Raw genomic sequence first — 22,759 nt, 5'->3', positions numbered from 1 at the left:
ACAGAGCAGGACTGACTCATTACCAGAGCAGGACTGACTCATTACCAGGCAGTGTTCTCTCCACAGAGCAGGACTGACTCATTACCAGAGAAGTCTACGCCCCACAGAGCAGGACTGACTCATTACCAGAGCAGTCTACTCCCTACAGAGCAGGACTGACTCATTACCAGAGAAGTCTACTCCCTACAGAACAGGAATGACTCTTACCAGAGCAGTCTACTCGCCACAGTGCAGGACTGACTCATTACCAGAGCAGGACTGACTCATTCCCACAGCAATCTACTCCCCACAGAGCAGGACTGACTCATTACCAGAGCAGTTAACCCCCACAGAGCAGGACTGACTCATTACCAGAGCAGTCTACTCCCCACAGAGCAGGACTGACTCATTACTAGAGCAGGACTGACTCATTACCAGAGCAGGACTGACTCATTACCAGGCAGTCTACTCCCCACAGAGCAGGACTGACTCATTACCAGAGCAGGACTGACTCATTACCAGAGCAGTCTACTCCCCACAGAGAAGGACTGACTCATTACCAGAGCAGTCTACTCTCGACAGAGCAGGACTGACTCATTACCAGAGAAGTCTACGACAAACAGAGCAGGACTGACTAATTACTAGAGCAAGACTGACTCATTACCAGAGCAGGACTGACTCATTACCAGAGCAGTCTACTCCACACAGAGCAGGACAGACTCATTACCAGAGCAGGACTGACTCATTAACAGAGCAGTCTACACTCCACAGAGCAGGACTGACTCATTACCAGAGCAGAACTGACTCATTACCAGAGCAGACTACTCCCCACAGAGCAGGAGAGACTCATTACCAGAGCAGAACTGACTCATTACCAGAGCAGGACTGACTCATTACCAGAGCAGTGTACTCCCCACAGAGCAGGACTGACTCCTTACCAGAGCAGTCTACTCCCCACAGAGCAGGACGAACTCATTACCAGAGCAGTCTACTCTCCACAGAACAAGACTGACTCATTACCAGAGCAAGACGAACTCATTACCAGAGCAGTCTACTCCCCACAGAGCAGGACTGACTCATTACCAGAGCAGGACTGAGTCATTACCAGAGCAGTCTACTCCCCACAGAGCAGGACTGACTCATTACCAGAGCAGTCATCTCCCCACAGAGCAGGACTGGCTCATTACCAGAGCAGTCTACTCTCCACAGAGCAGGACTGACTCATTACCAGAGCAGGACTGACTCATGACCAGAGCAGTCTACTCCCCACAGAGCAGGACTGACTCATTACCAGAGCAGTCTACTCCCCACAGAGCAGGACTGACTCATTACCAGAGCAGTCTACTCCCCACAGAGCAGGACTGACTCATTACCAGAGCAGGACTGACTCATTACCAGGCAGTGTTCTCTCCACAGAGCAGGACTGACTCATTACCAGAGAAATCTACGCCCCACAGAGCAGGACTGACTCATTACCAGAGCAGTCTACTCCCTACAGAGCAGGACTGACTCATTACCAGAGAAGTCTACTCCCTACAGAGCAGGAATGACTCTTACCAGAGCAGTCTACTCGCCACAGTGCAGGACTGACTCATTACCAGAGCAGGACTGACTCATTCCCACAGCAATCTACTCCCCACAGAGCAGGACTGACTCATTACCAGAGCAGTTAACCCCCACAGAGCAGGACTGACTCATTACCAGAGCAGTCTACTCCCCACAGAGCAGGACTGACTCATTACTAGAGCAGGACTGACTCATTACCAGAGCAGGACTGAGTCATTACCAGAGCAGTCTACTCCCCACAGAGCAGGACTGACTCATTACCAGAGCAGTCATCTCCCCACAGAGCAGGACTTGCTCATTACCAGAGCAGTCTACTCTCCACAGAGCAGGACTGACTCATTACCAGAGCAGGACTGACTCATGACCAGAGCAGTCTACTCCCCACAGAGCAGGACTGACTCATTACCAGAGCAGTCTACTCCCCACAGAGCAGGACTGACTCATTACCAGAGCAGTCTACTCCCCACAGAGCAGGACTGACTCATTACCAGAGCAGGACTGACTCATTACCAGGCAGTGTTCTCTCCACAGAGCAGGACTGACTCATTACCAGAGAAGTCTACGCCCCACAGAGCAGGACTGACTCATTACCAGAGCAGTCTACTCCCTACAGAGCAGGACTGCCTCATTACCAGAGAAGTCTACTCCCTACAGAGCAGGAATGACTCTTACCAGAGCAGTCTACTCGCCACAGTGCAGGACTGACTCATTACCAGAGCAGGACTGACTCATTCCCACAGCAATCTACTCCCCACAGAGCAGGACTGACTCATTACCAGAGCAGTTAACCCCCACAGAGCAGGACTGACTCATTACCAGAGCAGTCTACTCCCCACAGAGCAGGACTGACTCATTACTAGCGCAGGACTGACTCATTACCAGAGCAGGACTGAGTCATTACCAGAGCAGTCTACTCCCCACAGAGCAGGACTGACTCATTACCAGAGCAGTCATCTCCCCACAGAGCAGGACTGGCTCATTACCAGAGCAGTCTACTCTCCACAGAGCAGGACTGACTCATTACCAGAGCAGGACTGACTCATGACCAGAGCAGTCTACTCCCCACAGAGCAGGACTGACTCATTACCAGAGCAGTCTACTCCCCACAGAGCAGGACTGACTCATTACCAGAGCAGTCTACTCCCCACAGAGCAGGACTGACTCATTACCAGAGCAGGACTGACTCATTACCAGGCAGTGTTCTCTCCACAGAGCAGGACTGACTCATTACCAGAGAAGTCTACGCCCCACAGAGCAGGACTGACTCATTACCAGAGCAGTCTACTCCCTACAGAGCAGGACTGACTCATTACCAGAGAAGTCTACTCCCTACAGAACAGGAATGACTCTTACCAGAGCAGTCTACTCGCCACAGTGCAGGACTGACTCATTACCAGAGCAGGACTGACTCATTCCCACAGCAATCTACTCCCCACAGAGCAGGACTGACTCATTACCAGAGCAGTTAACCCCCACAGAGCAGGACTGACTCATTACCAGAGCAGTCTACTCCCCACAGAGCAGGACTGACTCATTACTAGAGCAGGACTGACTCATTACCAGAGCAGGACTGACTCATTACCAGGCAGTCTACTCCCCACAGAGCAGGACTGACTCATTACCAGAGCAGGACTGACTCATTACCAGAGCAGTCTACTCCCCACAGAGAAGGACTGACTCATTACCAGAGCAGTCTACTCTCGACAGAGCAGGACTGACTCATTACCAGAGAAGTCTACGCCACACAGAGCAGGACTGACTAATTACTAGAGCAAGACTGACTCATTACCAGAGCAGGACTGACTCATTACCAGAGCAGTCTACTCCACACAGAGCAGGACAGACTCATTACCAGAGCAGGACTGACTCATTAACAGAGCAGTCTACACTCCACAGAGCAGGACTGACTCATTACCAGAGCAGAACTGACTCATTACCAGAGCAGACTACTCCCCACAGAGCAGGAGAGACTCATTACCAGAGCAGAACTGACTCATTACCAGAGCAGGACTGACTCATTACCAGAGCAGTGTACTCCCCACAGAGCAGGACTGACTCCTTACCAGAGCAGTCTACTCCCCACAGAGCAGGACGAACTCATTACCAGAGCAGTCTACTCTCCACAGAACAAGACTGACTCATTACCAGAGCAAGACGAACTCATTACCAGAGCAGTCTACTCCCCACAGAGCAGGACTGACTCATTACCAGAGCAGGACTGAGTCATTACCAGAGCAGTCTACTCCCCACAGAGCAGGACTGACTCATTACCAGAGCAGTCATCTCCCCACAGAGCAGGACTGGCTCATTACCAGAGCAGTCTACTCTCCACAGAGCAGGACTGACTCATTACCAGAGCAGGACTGACTCATGACCAGAGCAGTCTACTCCCCACAGAGCAGGACTGACTCATTACCAGAGCAGTCTACTCCCCACAGAGCAGGACTGACTCATTACCAGAGCAGTCTACTCCCCACAGAGCAGGACTGACTCATTACCAGAGCAGGACTGACTCATTACCAGGCAGTGTTCTCTCCACAGAGCAGGACTGACTCATTACCAGAGAAATCTACGCCCCACAGAGCAGGACTGACTCATTACCAGAGCAGTCTACTCCCTACAGAGCAGGACTGACTCATTACCAGAGAAGTCTACTCCCTACAGAGCAGGAATGACTCTTACCAGAGCAGTCTACTCGCCACAGTGCAGGACTGACTCATTACCAGAGCAGGACTGACTCATTCCCACAGCAATCTACTCCCCACAGAGCAGGACTGACTCATTACCAGAGCAGTTAACCCCCACAGAGCAGGACTGACTCATTACCAGAGCAGTCTACTCCCCACAGAGCAGGACTGACTCATTACTAGAGCAGGACTGACTCATTACCAGAGCAGGACTGAGTCATTACCAGAGCAGTCTACTCCCCACAGAGCAGGACTGACTCATTACCAGAGCAGTCATCTCCCCACAGAGCAGGACTTGCTCATTACCAGAGCAGTCTACTCTCCACAGAGCAGGACTGACTCATTACCAGAGCAGGACTGACTCATGACCAGAGCAGTCTACTCCCCACAGAGCAGGACTGACTCATTACCAGAGCAGTCTACTCCCCACAGAGCAGGACTGACTCATTACCAGAGCAGTCTACTCCCCACAGAGCAGGACTGACTCATTACCAGAGCAGGACTGACTCATTACCAGGCAGTGTTCTCTCCACAGAGCAGGACTGACTCATTACCAGAGAAGTCTACGCCCCACAGAGCAGGACTGACTCATTACCAGAGCAGTCTACTCCCTACAGAGCAGGACTGACTCATTACCAGAGAAGTCTACTCCCTACAGAACAGGAATGACTCTTACCAGAGCAGTCTACTCGCCACAGTGCAGGACTGACTCATTACCAGAGCAGGACTGACTCATTCCCACAGCAATCTACACCCCACAGAGCAGGACTGACTCATTACCAGAGCAGTTAACCCCCACAGAGCAGGACTGACTCATTACCAGAGCAGTCTACTCCCCACAGAGCAGGACTGACTCATTACTAGAGCAGGACTGACTCATTACCAGAGCAGGACTGACTCATTACCAGGCAGTCTACTCCCCACAGAGCAGGACTGACTCATTACCAGAGCAGGACTGACTCATTACCAGAGCAGTCTACTCCCCACAGAGAAGGACTGACTCATTACCAGAGCAGTCTACTCTCGACAGAGCAGGACTGACTCATTACCAGAGAAGTCTACGCCACACAGAGCAGGACTGACTAATTACTAGAGCAAGACTGACTCATTACCAGAGCAGGACTGACTCATTACCAGAGCAGTCTACTCCACACAGAGCAGGACAGACTCATTACCAGAGCAGGACTGACTCATTAACAGAGCAGTCTACACTCCACAGAGCAGGACTGACTCATTACCAGAGCAGAACTGACTCATTACCAGAGCAGACTACTCCCCACAGAGCAGGAGAGACTCATTACCAGAGCAGAACTGACTCATTACCAGAGCAGGACTGACTCATTACCAGAGCAGTGTACTCCCCACAGAGCAGGACTGACTCCTTACCAGAGCAGTCTACTCCCCACAGAGCAGGACGAACTCATTACCAGAGCAGTCTACTCTCCACAGAACAAGACTGACTCATTACCAGAGCAAGACGAACTCATTACCAGAGCAGTCTACTCCCCACAGAGCAGGACTGACTCATTACCAGAGCAGTCTACTCTCCCTACAGAGCAGGACTGACTCATTACCAGAGCAGGACTGAGTCATTACCAGAGCAGTCTACTCCCCACAGAGCAGTACTGACTCATTACCAGAGCAGTCTACTCCCCACAGAGCAGGACTGGCTCATTACCAGAGCAGTCTACTCTCCACAGAGCAGGACTGACTCATTACCAGAGCAGGACTGACTCATGACCAGAGCAGTCTACTCCCCACAGAGCAGGACTGACTCATTACCAGAGCAGTCTACTCCCCACAGCGCAGGACTGACTCATTACCAGAGCAGTCTACTCCCCACAGAGCAGGACTGACTCATTACCAGAGCAGGACTGACTCATGACCAGAGCAGTCTACTCCCCACAGAGCAGTACTGACTCATGACCAGAGCAGTCTACTCCCCACAGAGCAGTACTGACTCATTACCAGAGCAGTCTACTCCCCACAGCGCAGGACTGACTCATTACCAGAGCAGTCTACTCCCCACAGAGCAGGACTGACTCATTACCAGAGCAGGACTGACTCATTACCAGAGAAGTCTACTCTCTAACAAGTAGGACTGACTCATTACCAGAGCAGGACTGGCTCATTACCAGAGCAATCTACTCTCCACAGAGCAGGACTGACTCATTACCAGAGCAGGACTGACTCATTACCAGAGCAGGACTGACTCGTTACCAGAGCAGTGTACTCCCCACAGAGCAGGACTGACTCCTTACCAGAGCAGTCTACTCCCCACAGAGCAGGACGAACTCATTACCAGAGCAGTCTACTCTCCACAGACCAAGACTGACTCATTACCAGAGCAAGACGAACTCATTACCAGAGCAGTCTACTCCCCACAGAGCAGGACTGACTCATTACCAGAGCAGTCTACTCCCCACAGAGCAGGACTGACTCATTACCAGAGCATTCTACTCCCTACAGAGCAGGCCTGACTCATTACAAGAGCAGGACTGACTCATTACCAGAGCAGTCTACTCCCCACAGAGCAGGAATGACTCATTACCAGAGCAGTCTACTCCCTACAGAGCAGGACTGACTCATTACCAGAGCAGGACTGAGTCATTACCAGAGCAGTCTACTCCCCACAGAGCAGGACTGACACATTACCAGAGCAGTCATCTCCCCACAGAGCAGGACTGGCTCATTACCAGAGCAGTCTTCTCTCCACAGAGCAGGACTGACTCATTACCAGAGCAGGACTGACTCATGACCAGAGCAGTCTACTCCCCACAGAGCAGGACTGACTCATTACCAGAGCAGTCTACTCCCCACAGAGCAGGACTGACTCATTACCAGAGAAGTCTACTCCCCACAGAGCAGGACTGACTCATTACCAGAGCAGGACTGACTCATTACCAGGCAGTGTTCTCTCCACAGAGCAGGACTGACTCATTACCAGAGAAGTCTACGCCCCACAGAGCAGGACTGACTCATTACCAGAGCAGTCTACTCCCTACAGAGCAGGACTGACTCATTACCAGAGAAGTCTACTCCCTACAGAGCAGGAATGACTCTTACCAGAGCAGTCTACTCGCCACAGTGCAGGACTGACTCATTACCAGAGCAGGACTGACTCATTCCCACAGCAATCTACTCCCCACAGAGCAGGACTGACTCATTACCAGAGCAGTTAACCCCCACAGAGCAGGACTGACTCATTACCAGAGCAGTCTACTCCCCACAGAGCAGGACTGACTCATTACTAGAGCAGGACTGACTCATTACCAGAGCAGGACTGAGTCATTACCAGAGCAGTCTACTCCCCACAGAGCAGGACTGACTCATTACCAGAGCAGTCATCTCCCCACAGAGCAGGACTGGCTCATTACCAGAGCAGTCTACTCTCCAAAGAGCAGGACTGACTCATTACCAGAGCAGGACTGACTCATGACCAGAGCAGTCTACTCCCCACAGAGCAGGACTGACTCATTACCAGAGCAGTCTACTCCCCACAGAGCAGGACTGACTCATTACCAGAGCAGTCTACTCCCCACAGAGCAGGACTGACTCATTACCAGAGCAGGACTGACTCATTACCAGGCAGTGTTCTCTCCACAGAGCAGGACTGACTCATTACCAGAGAAGTCTACGCCCCACAGAGCAGGACTGACTCATTACCAGAGCAGTCTACTCCCTACAGAGCAGGACTGACTCATTACCAGAGAAGTCTACTCCCTACAGAGCAGGAATGACTCTTACCAGAGCAGTCTACTCGCCACAGTGCAGGACTGACTCATTACCAGAGCAGGACTGACTCATTCCCACAGCAATCTACTCCCCACAGAGCAGGACTGACTCATTACCAGAGCAGTTAACCCCCACAGAGCTTGACTGACTCATTACCAGAGCAGTCTACTCCCCACAGAGCAGGACTGACTCATTACTAGAGCAGGACTGACTCATTACCAGAGCAGGACTGACTCATTACCAGGCAGTCTACTCCCCACAGAGCAGGACTGACTCATTACCAGAGCAGGACTGACTCATTACCAGAGCAGTCTACTCCCCACAGAGAAGGACTGACTCATTACCAGAGCAGTCTACTCTCGACAGAGCAGGACTGACTCATTACCAGAGAAGTCTACGCCACACAGAGCAGGACTGACTAATTACTAGAGCAAGACTGACTCATTACCAGAGCAGGACTGACTCATTACCAGAGCAGTCTACTCCACACAGAGCAGGACAGACTCATTACCAGAGCAGGACTGACTCATTAACAGAGAAGTCTACACTCCACAGAGCAGGACTGACTCATTACCAGAGCAGAACTGACTCATTACCAGAGCAGACTACTCCCCACAGAGCAGGAGAGACTCATTACCAGAGCAGAACTGACTCATTACCAGAGCAGGACTGACTCATTACCAGAGCAGTGAACTCCCCACAGAGCAGGACTGACTCCATACCAGAGCAGTCTACTCCCCACAGAGCAGGACGAACTCATTACCAGAGCAGTCTACTCTCCACAGACCAAGACTGACTCATTACCAGAGCAAGACGAACTCATTACCAGAGCAGTCTACTCCCCACAGAGCAGGACTGACTCATTACCAGAGCAGTCTACTCTCCCTACAGAGCAGGACTGACTCATTACCAGAGCAGGACTGAGTCATTACCAGAGCAGTCTACTCCCCACAGAGCAGGACTGACTCATTACCAGAGCAGTCTACTCCCCACAGAGCAGGACTGGCTCATTACCAGAGCAGTCTACTCTCCACAGAGCAGGACTGACTCATTACCAGAGCAGGACTGACTCATGACCAGAGCAGTCTACTCCCCACAGAGCAGGACTGACTCATTACCAGAGCAGTCTACTCCCCACAGCGCAGGACTGACTCATTACCAGAGCAGTCTACTCCCCACAGAGCAGGACTGACTCATTACCAGAGCAGGACTGACTCATGACCAGAGCAGTCTACTCCCCACAGAGCAGTACTGACTCATTACCAGAGCAGTCTACTCCCCACAGCGCAGGACTGACTCATTACCAGAGCAGTCTACTCCCCACAGAGCAGGACTGACTCATTACCAGAGCAGGACTGACTCATTACCAGAGAAGTCTACTCTCCACAAAGTAGGACTGACTCATTACCAGAGCAGGACTGGCTCATTACCAGAGCAGTCTACTCTCCACAGAGCAGGACTGACTCATTACCAGAGCAGGACTGACTCATGACCAGAGCAGTCTACTCCCCACAGAGCAGGACTGACTCATTACCAGAGCAGTCTACTCCCCACAGAGCTGGACTGACTCATTACCAGAGCAGTCTACTCCCCACAGAGCAGGACTGACTCATTACCAGAGCAGGACTGACTCATGACCAGAGCAGTCTACTCCCCACAGAGCAGGACTGACTCATTACCAGAGCAGTCTACTCCCCACAGAGCTGGACTGACTCATTACCAGAGCAGTCTACTCCCCACAGAGCAGGACTGACTCATTACCAGAGCAGGACTGACTCATTACCAGAGAAGTCTACTCTCCACAAAGTAGGACTGACTCATTACCAGAGCAAGACGAACTCATTACCAGAGCAGTCTACTCCCTACAGAGCAGGACTGACTCTTTACCAGAGCAGGACTGAGTCATTACCAGAGCAGTCTACTCCCCACAGAGCAGGACTGACTCATTACCAGAGCAGTCTACTCCCCACAGAGCAGGACTGGCTCATTACCAGAGCAGTCTACTCTCCACAGAGCAGGACTGACTCATTACCAGAGCAGGACTGACTCATGACCAGAGCAGTCTACTCTCCACAGAGCAGGACTGACTCATTACCAGAGCAGGACTGACTCATGACCAGAGCAGTCTACTCCCCACAGAGCAGGACTGACTCATTACCAGAGCAGTCTACTCCCCACAGAGCTGGACTGACTCATTACCAGAGCAGTCTACTCCCCACAGAGCAGGACTGACTCATTACCAGAGCAGGACTGACTCATTACCAGAGAAGTCTACTCTCCACAAAGTAGGACTGACTCATTACCAGAGCCGGACTGACTCATTACCAGAGCAGTCTACTCCCCACCACAGAGCAGGACTGATTCATTACCAGAGCAGTCTACTCCCTACAGAGCAGGACTGACTCATTACCAGAGCAGGACTGACTCATTACAAGAGCAGGACTGACTCATTACCAGAGCAGTCTACTCCCCACAGAGCAGGACTGACTCATTACCAGAGCAGTGTACTCCCCACAGAGCAGGACTGACTCCTTACCAGAGCAGTCTACTCCCCACAGAGCAGGATTAACTCATTACCAGAGCAGTTTACTCTCCACAGAGCAGGACTGACTCATTACCAGATCAGGACTGACTCATTACCAGAGCAGTATACTCCCCACAGAGCAGGACTGACTCATTAGCAGAGCAGTCTACTCCCTACAGAGCAGGACTGACTCATTACTAGAGCAGGACTGACTCATTACCAGAGCAGGACTGACTCATTACCAGAGAAGTCTACTCTCCACAAAGTAGGACTGACTCATTACCAGAGCAGGACTGGCTCATTACCAGAGCAGTCTACTCTCCACAGAGCAGGACTGACTCATTACCAGAGCAGGACTGACTCATGACCAGAGCAGTCTACTCCCCACAGAGCAGGACTGACTCATTACCAGAGCAGTCTACTCCCCACAGAGCTGGACTGACTCATTACCAGAGCAGTCTACTCCCCACAGAGCAGGACTGACTCATTACCAGAGCAGGACTGACTCATGACCAGAGCAGTCTACTCCCCACAGAGCAGGACTGACTCATTACCAGAGCAGTCTACTCCCCACAGAGCTGGACTGACTCATTACCAGAGCAGTCTACTCCCCACAGAGCAGGACTGACTCATTACCAGAGCAGGACTGACTCATGACCAGAGCAGTCTACTCCCCACAGAGCAGGACTGACTCATTACCAGAGCAGTCTACTCCCCACAGAGCTGGACTGACTCATTACCAGAGCAGTCTACTCCCCACAGAGCAGGACTGACTCATTACCAGAGCAGGACTGACTCATTACCAGAGAAGTCTACTCTCCACAAAGTAGGACTGACTCATTACCAGAGCCGGACTGACTCATTACCAGAGCAGTCTACTCCCCACCACAGAGCAGGACTGATTCATTACCAGAGCAGTCTACTCCCTACAGAGCAGGACTGACTCATTACCAGAGCAGGACTGACTCATTACAAGAGCAGGACTGACTCATTACCAGAGCAGTCTACTCCCCACAGAGCAGGACTGACTCATTACCAGAGCAGTGTACTCCCCACAGAGCAGGACTGACTCCTTACCAGAGCAGTCTACTCCCCACAGAGCAGGATTAACTCATTACCAGAGCAGTCTACTCTCCACAGAGCAGGACTGACTCATTACCAGATCAGGACTGACTCATTACCAGAGCAGTATACTCCCCACAGAGCAGGACTGACTCATTAGCAGAGCAGTCTACTCCCTACAGAGCAGGACTGACTCATTACTAGAGCAGGACTGACTCATTACCAGAGCAGGACTGACTCATTACCAGAGAAGTCTACTCTCCACAAAGTAGGACTGACTCATTACCAGAGCAGGACTGGCTCATTACCAGAGCAGTCTACTCTCCACAGAGCAGGACTGACTCATTACCAGAGCAGGACTGACTCATGACCAGAGCAGTCTACTCCCCACAGAGCAGGACTGACTCATTACCAGAGCAGTCTACTCCCCACAGAGCTGGACTGACTCATTACCAGAGCAGTCTACTCCCCACAGAGCAGGACTGACTCATTACCAGAGCAGGACTGACTCATGACCAGAGCAGTCTACTCCCCACAGAGCAGGACTGACTCATTACCAGAGCAGTCTACTCCCCACAGAGCTGGACTGACTCATTACCAGAGCAGTCTACTCCCCACAGAGCAGGACTGACTCATTACCAGAGCAAGACGAACTCATTACCAGAGCAGTCTACTCCCCACAGAGCAGGACTGACTCATTACCAGAGCAGTCTACTCCCTACAGAGCAGGACTGACTCATTACCAGAGCAGTCTACTCCCCACAGAGCTGGACTGACTCATTACCAGAGCAGTCTACTCCCCACAGAGCAGGACTGACTCATTACCAGAGCAGGACTGACTCATTACCAGAGCAGTCTACTCCCCACAGCGCAGGACTGACTCATTACCAGAGCAGTCTACTCCCCACAGAGCAGGACTGACTCATTACCAGAGCAGGACTGACTCATGACCAGAGCAGTCTACTCCCCACAGAGCAGTACTGACTCATTACCAGAGCAGTCTACTCCCCACAGAGCTGGACTGACTCATTACCAGAGCAGTCTACTCCCCACAGAGCAGGACTGACTCATTACCAGAGCAGGACTGACTCATTACCAGAGAAGTCTACTCTCCACAAAGTAGGACTGACTCATTACCAGAGCAAGACGAACTCATTACCAGAGCAGTCTACTCCCCACAGAGCAGGACTGACTCATTACCAGAGCAGTCTACTCCCTACAGAGCAGGACTGACTCATTACCAGAGCAGGACTGAGTCATTACCAGAGCAGTCTACTCCCCACAGAGCAGGACTGACTCATTACCAGAGCAGTCTACTCCCCACAGAGCAGGACTGGCTCATTACCAGAGCAGTCTACTCTCCACAGAGCAGGACTGACTCATTACCAGAGCAGGACTGACTCATGACCAGAGCAGTCTACTCCCCACAGAGCAGTACTGACTCATTACCAGAGCAGTCTACTCCCCACAGCGCAGGACTGACTCATTACCAGAGCAGTCTACTCCCCACAGAGCAGGACTGACTCATTACCAGAGCAGGACTGGCTCATTACCAGAGCAGTCTACTCTCCACAGAGCAGGACTGACTCATTACCAGAGCAGGACTGACTCATGACCAGAGCAGTCTACTCCCCACAGAGCAGGACTGACTCATTACCAGAGCAGTCTACTCCCCACAGAGCTGGACTGACTCATTACCAGAGCAGTCTACTCCCCACAGAGCAGGACTGACTCATTACCAGAGCAGGACTGACTCATTACCAGAGAAGTCTACTCTCCACAAAGTAGGACTGACTCATTACCAGAGCCGGACTGACTCATTACCAGAGCAGTCTACTCCCCACCACAGAGCAGGACTGATTCATTACCAGAGCAGTCTACTCCCTACAGAGCAGGACTGACTCATTACCAGAGCAGGACTGACTCATTACAAGAGCAGGACTGACTCATTACCAGAGCAGTCTACTCCCCACAGAGCAGGACTGACTCATTACCAGAGCAGTGTACTCCCCACAGAGCAGGACTGACTCCTTACCAGAGCAGTCTACTCCCCACAGAGCAGGATTAACTCATTACCAGAGCAGTCTACTCTCCACAGAGCAGGACTGACTCATTACCAGATCAGGACTGACTCATTACCAGAGCAGTATACTCCCCACAGAGCAGGACTGACTCATTAGCAGAGCAGTCTACTCCCTACAGAGCAGGACTGACTCATTACTAGAGCAGGACTGACTCATTACCAGAGCAGGACTGACTCATTACCAGAGAAGTCTACTCTCCACAAAGTAGGACTGACTCATTACCAGAGCAGGACTGGCTCATTACCAGAGCAGTCTACTCTCCACAGAGCAGGACTGACTCATTACCAGAGCAGGACTGACTCATGACCAGAGCAGTCTACTCCCCACAGAGCAGGACTGACTCATTACCAGAGCAGTCTACTCCCCACAGAGCTGGACTGACTCATTACCAGAGCAGTCTACTCCCCACAGAGCAGGACTGACTCATTACCAGAGCAGGACTGACTCATGACCAGAGCAGTCTACTCCCCACAGAGCAGGACTGACTCATTACCAGAGCAGTCTACTCCCCACAGAGCTGGACTGACTCATTACCAGAGCAGTCTACTCCCCACAGAGCAGGACTGACTCATTACCAGAGCAGGACTGACTCATGACCAGAGCAGTCTACTCCCCACAGAGCAGGACTGACTCATTACCAGAGCAGTCTACTCCCCACAGAGCTGAACTGACTCATTACCAGAGCAGTCTACTCCCCACAGAGCAGGACTGACTCATTACCAGAGCAGGACTGACTCATTACCAGAGAAGTCTACTCTCCACAAAGTAGGACTGACTCATTACCAGAGCCGGACTGACTCATTACCAGAGCAGTCTACTCCCCACCACAGAGCAGGACTGATTCATTACCAGAGCAGTCTACTCCCTACAGAGCAGGACTGACTCATTACCAGAGCAGGACTGACTCATTACAAGAGCAGGACTGACTCATTACCAGAGCAGTCTACTCCCCACAGAGCAGGACTGACTCATTACCAGAGCAGTGTACTCCCCATAGAGCAGGACTGACTCCTTACCAGAGCAGTCTACTCCTCACAGAGCAGGATTAACTCATTACCAGAGCAGTCTACTCTCCACAGAGCAGGACTGACTCATTACCAGATCAGGACTGACTCATTACCAGAGCAGTATACTCCCCACAGAGCAGGACTGACTCATTAGCAGAGCAGTCTACTCCCTACAGAGCAGGACTGACTCATTACTAGAGCAGGACTGACTCATTACCAGAGCAGGACTGACTCATTACCAGAGAAGTCTACTCTCCACAAAGTAGAACTGACTCATTACCAGAGCAGGACTGGCTCATTACCAGAGCAGTCTACTCTCCACAGAGCAGGACTGACTCATTACCAGAGCAGGACTGACTCATGACCAGAGCAGTCTACTCCCCACAGAGCAGGACTGACTCATTACCAGAGCAGTCTACTCCCCACAGAGCTGGACTGACTCATTACCAGAGCAGTCTACTCCCCACAGAGCAGGACTGACTCATTACCAGAGCAGGACTGACTCATGACCAGAGCAGTCTACTCCCCACAGAGCAGGACTGACTCATTACCAGAGCAGTCTACTCCCCACAGAGCTGGACTGACTCATTACCAGAGCAGTCTACTCCCCACAGAGCAGGACTGACTCATTACCAGAGCAAGACGAACTCATTACCAGAGCAGTCTACTCCCCACAGAGCAGGACTGACTCATTACCAGAGCAGTCTACTCCCTACAGAGCAGGACTGACTCATTACCAGAGCAGGACTGAGTCATTACCAGAGCATTCTACTCCCCACAGAGCAGGACTGACTCATTACCAGAGCAGTCTACTCCCCACAGAGCAGGACTGGATCATTACCAGAGCAGTCTACTCTCCACAGAGCAGGACTGACTCATTACCAGAGCAGGACTGACTCATGACCAGAGCAGTCTACTCCCCACAGAGCAGTACTGACTCATTACCAGAGCAGTCTACTCCCCACAGCGCAGGACTGACTCATTACCAGAGCAGTCTACTCCCCACAGAACAGGACTGACTCATTACCAGAGCAGGACTGACTCATTACCAGAGAAGTCTACTCTCCAACAAGTAGGACTGACTCATTACCAGAGCAGGACTGGCTCATTACCAGAGCAGTCTACTCTCCACAGAGCAGGACTGACTCATTACCAGAGCAGGACTGACTCATGACCAGAGCAGTCTACTCCCCACAGAGCAGGACTGACTCATTACCAGAGCAGTCTACTCCCCACAGAGCTGGACTGACTCATTACCAGAGCAGTCTACTCCCCACAGAGCAGGACTGACTCATTACCAGAGCAGGACTGACTCATTACCAGAGAAGTCTACTCTCCACAAAGTAGGACTGACTCATTACCAGAGCCGGACTGACTCATTACCAGAGCAGTCTACTCCCCACCACAGAGCAGGACTGATTCATTACCAGAGCAGTCTACTCCCTACAGAGCAGGACTGACTCATTACCAGAGCAGGACTGACTCATTACAAGAGCAGGACTGACTCATTACCAGAGCAGTCTACTCCCCACAGAGCAGGACTGACTCATTACCAGAGCAGTGTACTCCCCACAGAGCAGGACTGACTCCTTACCAGAGCAGTCTACTCCCCACAGAGCAGGATTAACTCATTACCAGAGCAGTCTACTCTCCACAGAGCAGGACTGACTCATTACCAGATCAGGACTGACTCATTACCAGAGCAGTATACTCCCCACAGAGCAGGACTGACTCATTACCAGAGCAGTCTACTCCCTACAGAGCAGGACTGACTCATTACTAGAGCAGGACTGACTCATTACCAGAGCAGGACTGACTCATTACCAGGCAGTCTACTCCCCACAGAGCAGGACTGACTCATTACCAGAGCAGGACTGACTCATTACCAGAGCAGTTTACTCCCTACAGAGCAGGACTGACTCATTACCAGAGCAGGACTGACTAATTACCAGAGCAGTCTACTACCCACAGAGCAGAACTAACTCATTACCAGAGCAGAACTGACTCATTACCAGAGCAGGACTGACTCATTACCAGAGCAGTTTACTCCCTACAGAGCAGGACTGACTCATTACCAGAGCAGGACTGACTCATTACCAGGCAGTGTTCTCTCCACAGAGCAGGACTGACTCATTACCAGAGAAGTCTACGCCCCACAGAGCAGGACTGACTCATTACCAGAGCAGTCTACTCCCTACAGAGCAGGAATGACTCTTACCAGAGCAGTCTACTCGCCACAGTGCAGGACTGACTCATTACCAGAGCAGTCTACTCCCCACAGAGCAGGACTGACTCATTACCAGAGCAGGACTGTCTCATTACCACAGCAATCTACTCCCCACAGAGCAGGACTGACTCATTACCAGAGCAGTCTAACCCCCACAGAGCAGGACTGACTCATTACCAGAGCAGTCTACTCCCCACAGAGCAGGACTGACTCATTACCAGAGCAGGACTGACTCATTACCAGAGAAGTCTACTCTCCACAAAGTAGGACTGACTCATTACCAGAGCAGGACTGGCTCATTACCAGAGCAGTCTACTCTCCAAAGAGCAGGACTGACTCATTACCAGAGCAGGACTGACTCATGACCAGAGCAGTCTACTCCCCACAGAGCAGGATTGACTCATTACCAGAGCAGTCTATTCCCCACAGAGCTGGACTGACTCATTACCAGAGCAGTCTACTCCCCACAGAGCAGGACTGACTCATTACCAGAGCAGGACTGACTCATTACCAGAGAAGTCTACTCTCCACAAAGTAGGACTGACTCATTACCAGAGCAGGACTGACTCATTACCAGAGCAGTCTACTCCCCTCCACAGAGCAGGACTGATTCATTACCAGAGCAGTCTACTCCCTACAGAGCAGGACTGACTCATTACCAGAGCAGGACTGAGTCATTGCAAGAGCAGGACTGACTCATTACCAGAGCAGTCTACTCCCCACAGCTCAGGACTGACTCATTACCAGAGCAGTGTACTCCCCACAGAGCAGGACTGACTCCTTACCAGAGCAGGACTGACTCATTACCAGAGCAGTATACTCCCCACAGAGCAGGACTGACTCATTACCAGAGCAGTCTACTCCCTACAGAGCAGGACTGACTCATTACTAGAGCAGGACTGACTCATTACCAGAGCAGGACTGACTCATTACCAGAGCAGTGTACTCCCCACAGAGCAGGACTGACTCCTTAGCAGAGCAGTCTACTCCCCACAGAGCAGGATTAACTCATTACCAGAGCAGTCTACTCTCCACAGAGCAGGACTGACTCATTACCAGAGCAGTCTACTCCCCACAGAGCAGGACTGACTCATTACCAGAGCAGGACTGACTCATTACCAGGCAGTGTTCTCTCCACAGAGCAGGACTGACTCATTACCAGAGAAGTCTACGCCCCACAGAGCAGGACTGACTCATTACCAGAGCAGTCTACTCCCTACAGAGCAGGAATGACTCTTACCAGAGCAGTCTACTCGCCACAGTGCAGGACTGACTCATTGCAAGAGCAGGACTGACTCATTACCAGAGCAGTCTACTCCCCACAGCTCAGGACTGACTCATTACCAGAGCAGTGTACTCCCCACAGAGCAGGACTGACTCCTTACCAGAGCAGGACTGACTCATTACCAGAGCAGTATACTCCCCACAGAGCAGGACTGACTCATTACCAGAGCAGTCTACTCCCTACAGAGCAGGACTGACTCATTACTAGAGCAGGACTGACTCATTACCAGAGCAGGACTGACTCATTACCAGAGCAGTGTACTCCCCACAGAGCAGGACTGACTCCTTAGCAGAGCAGTCTACTCCCCACAGAGCAGGATTAACTCATTACCAGAGCAGTCTACTCTCCACAGAGCAGGACTGACTCATTACCAGAGCAGTCTACTCCCCACAGAGCAGGACTGACTCATTACCAGAGCAGGACTGACTCATTACCAGGCAGTGTTCTCTCCACAGAGCAGGACTGACTCATTACCAGAGAAGTCTACGCCCCACAGAGCAGGACTGACTCATTACCAGAGCAGTCTACTCCCTACAGAGCAGGAATGACTCTTACCAGAGCAGTCTACTCGCCACAGTGCAGGACTGACTCATTACCAGAGCAGTCTACTCCCCACAGAGCAGGACTGACTCATTACCAGAGCAGGACTGACTCATTACCACAGCAATCTACTCCCCACAGAGCAGGACTGACTCATTACCAGAGCAGTCTAACCCCCACAGAGCAGGACTGACTCATTACCAGAGCAGTCTACCCCCCACAGAGCAGGACTGACTCATTACCAGAGCAGGACTGACTCATTACCAGAGAAGTCTACTCTCCACAAAGTAGGACTGACTCATTACCAGAGCAGGACTGGCTCATTACCAGAGCAGTCTACTCTCCACAGAGCAGGACTGACTCATTACCAGAGCAGGACTGACTCATGACCAGAGCAGTCTACTCCCCACAGAGCAGGACTGACTCATTACCAGAGCAGTCTATTCCCCACAGAGCTGGACTGACTCATTACCAGAGCAGTCTACTCCCCACAGAGCAGGACTGACTCATTACCAGAGCAGGACTGACTCATTACCAGAGCAGTCTACTCCCCTCCACAGAGCAGGACTGATTCATTACCAGAGCAGTCTACTCACTACAGAGCAGGACTGACTCATTACCAGAGCAGGACTGACTCATTACAAGAGCAGGACTGACTCATTACCAGAGCAGTCTACTCCCCACAGCTCAGGACTGACTCATTACCAGAGCAGTGTACTCCCCACAGAGCAGGACTGACTCCTTACCAGAGCAGGACTGACTCATTACCAGAGCAGTATACTCCCCACAGAGCAGGACTGACTCATTACCAGAGCAGTCTACTCCCTACAGAGCAGGACTGACTCATTACTAGAGCAGGACTGACTCATTACCAGAGCAGGACTGACTCATTACCAGAGCAGTGTACTCCCCACAGAGCAGGACTGACTCCTTAGCAGAGCAGTCTACTCCCCACAGAGCAGGATTAACTCATTACCAGAGCAGTCTACTCTCCACAGAGCAGGACTGACTCATTACCAGATCAGGACTGACTCATTACCAGAGCAGTATACTCCCCACAGAGCAGGACTGACTCATTACCAGAGCAGTCTACTCCCTACAGAGCAGGACTGACTCATTACTAGAGCAGGACTGACTCATTACCAGAGCAGTCTACTCCCCACAGAGCAGGACTGACTCATTACCAGAGCAGTCTACTCCCCACAGAGCTGGACTGACTCATTACCAGAGCAGTCTACTCCCCACAGAGCAGGACTGACTCATTACCAGAGCAAGACGAACTCATTACCAGAGCAGTCTACTCCCCACAGAGCAGGACTGACTCATTACCAGAGCAGTCTACTCCCTACAGAGCAGGACTGACTCATTACTAGAGCAGGACTGACTCATTACCAGAGCAGGACTGACTCATTACCAGAGCAGTGTACTCCCCACAGAGCAGGACTGACTCCTTAGCAGAGCAGTCTACTCCCCAAAGAGCAGGATTAACTCATTACCAGAGCAGTCTACTCTCCACAGAGCAGGACTGACTCATTACCAGAGCAGTCTACTCCCCACAGAGCAGGACTGACTCATTACCAGAGCAGGACTGACTCATTACCAGGCAGTGTTCTCTCCACAGAGCAGGACTGACTCATTACCAGAGAAGTCTACGCCCCACAGAGCAGGACTGACTCATTACCAGAGCAGTCTATTCCCTACAGAGCAGGAATGACTCTTACCAGAGCAGTCTACTCGCCACAGTGCAGGACTGACTCATTGCAAGAGCAGGACTGACTCATTACCAGAACAGTCTACTCCCCACAGCTCAGGACTGACTCATTACCAGAGCAGTGTACTCCCCACAGAGCAGGACTGACTCCTTACCAGAGCAGGACTGACTCATTACCAGAGCAGTATACTCCCCACAGAGCAGGACTGACTCATTACCAGAGCAGTCTACTCCCTACAGAGCAGGACTGACTCATTACTAGAGCAGGACTGACTCATTACCAGAGCAGGACTGACTCATTACCAGAGCAGTGTACTCCCCACAGAGCAGGACTGACTCCTTAGCAGAGCAGTCTACTCCCCACAGAGCAGGATTAACTCATTACCAGAGCAGTCTACTCTCCACAGAGCAGGACTGACTCATTACCAGAGCAGTCTACTCCCCACAGAGCAGGACTGACTCATTACCAGAGCAGGACTGACTCATTACCAGGCAGTGTTCTCTCCACAGAGCAGGACTGACTCATTACCAGAGAAGTCTACGCCCCATAGAGCAGGACTGACTCATTACCAGAGCAGTCTACTCCCTACAGAGCAGGAATGACTCTTACCAGAGCAGTCTACTCGCCACAGTGCAGGACTGACTCATTACCAGAGCAGTCTACTCCCCACAGAGCAGGACTGACTCATTACCAGAGCAGGACTGACTCATTACCACAGCAATCTACTCCCCACAGAGCAGGACTGACTCATTACCAGAGCAGTCTAACCCCCACAGAGCAGGACTGACTCATTACCAGAGCAGTCTACTCCCCACAGAGCAGGACTGACTCATTACCAGAGCAGGACTGACTCATTACCAGAGAAGTCTACTCTCCACAAAGTAGGACTGACTCATTACCAGAGCAGGACTGGCTCATTACCAGAGCAGTCTACTCTCCACAGAGCAGGACTGACTCATTACCAGAGCAGGACTGGCTCATTACCAGAGCAGTCTACTCTCCACAGAGCAGGACTGACTCATTACCAGAGCAGGACTGACTCATGACCAGAGCAGTCTACTCCCCACAGAGCAGGACTGACTCATTACCAGAGCAGTCTATTCCCCACAGAGCTGGACTGACTCATTACCAGAGCAGTCTACTCCCCACAGAGCAGGACTGACTCATTACCAGAGCAGGACTGACTCATTACCAGAGCAGTCTACTCCCCTCCACAGAGCAGGACTGATTCATTACCAGAGCAGTCTACTCACTACAGAGCAGGACTGACTCATTACCAGAGCAGGACTGACTCATTACAAGAGCAGGACTGACTCATTACCAGAGCAGTCTACTCCCCACAGCTCAGGACTGACTCATTACCAGAGCAGTGTACTCCCCACAGAGCAGGACTGACTCCTTACCAGAGCAGGACTGACTCATTACCAGAGCAGTATACTCCCCACAGAGCAGGACTGACTCATTACCAGAGCAGTCTACTCCCTACAGAGCAGGACTGACTCATTACTAGAGCAGGACTGACTCATTACCAGAGCAGGACTGACTCATTACCAGAGCAGTGTACTCCCCACAGAGCAGGACTGACTCCTTAGCAGAGCAGTCTACTCCCCACAGAGCAGGATTAACTCATTACCAGAGCAGTCTACTCTCCACAGAGCAGGACTGACTCATTACCAGATCAGGACTGACTCATTACCAGAGCAGTATACTCCCCACAGAGCAGGACTGACTCATTACCAGAGCAGTCTACTCCCTACAGAGCAGGACTGACTCATTACTAGAGCAGGACTGACTCATTACCAGAGCAGTCTACTCCCCACAGAGCAGGACTGACTCATTACCAGAGCAGTCTACTCCCCACAGAGCTGGACTGACTCATTACCAGAGCAGTCTACTCCCCACAGAGCAGGACTGACTCATTACCAGAGCAAGACGAACTCATTACCAGAGCAGTCTACTCCCCACAGAGCAGGACTGACTCATTACCAGAGCAGTCTACTCCCTACAGAGCAGGACTGACTCATTACTAGAGCAGGACTGACTCATTACCAGAGCAGGACTGACTCATTACCAGAGCAGTGTACTCCCCACAGAGCAGGACTGACTCCTTAGCAGAGCAGTCTACTCCCCAAAGAGCAGGATTAACTCATTACCAGAGCAGTCTACTCTCCACAGAGCAGGACTGACTCATTACCAGAGCAGTCTACTCCCCACAGAGCAGGACTGACTCATTACCAGAGCAGGACTGACTCATTACCAGGCAGTGTTCTCTCCACAGAGCAGGACTGACTCATTACCAGAGAAGTCTACGCCCCACAGAGCAGGACTGACTCATTACCAGAGCAGTCTAC

General features: G+C 51.6%; 1 protein-coding gene across 1 annotated transcript in view; it reads right to left on the bottom strand.

Moving 5' to 3' along the window:
- Positions 1-22,759, bottom strand: part of flt4 (fms related receptor tyrosine kinase 4) — a 723,665-nt gene that overhangs the window by 229,660 nt on the left and 471,246 nt on the right. The window lies entirely within an intron of this gene.

This window comes from Salmo salar, chromosome 09 (assembly GCF_965601325.2).
Source record: "Salmo salar chromosome 09, fSalSal1, whole genome shotgun sequence".
NCBI classification, from domain to species: Eukaryota; Metazoa; Chordata; class Actinopteri; order Salmoniformes; family Salmonidae; genus Salmo; species Salmo salar.
Note: the sequence above shows the minus strand (reverse complement) of the source record. Positions and strands in the feature narration are given on the sequence as shown.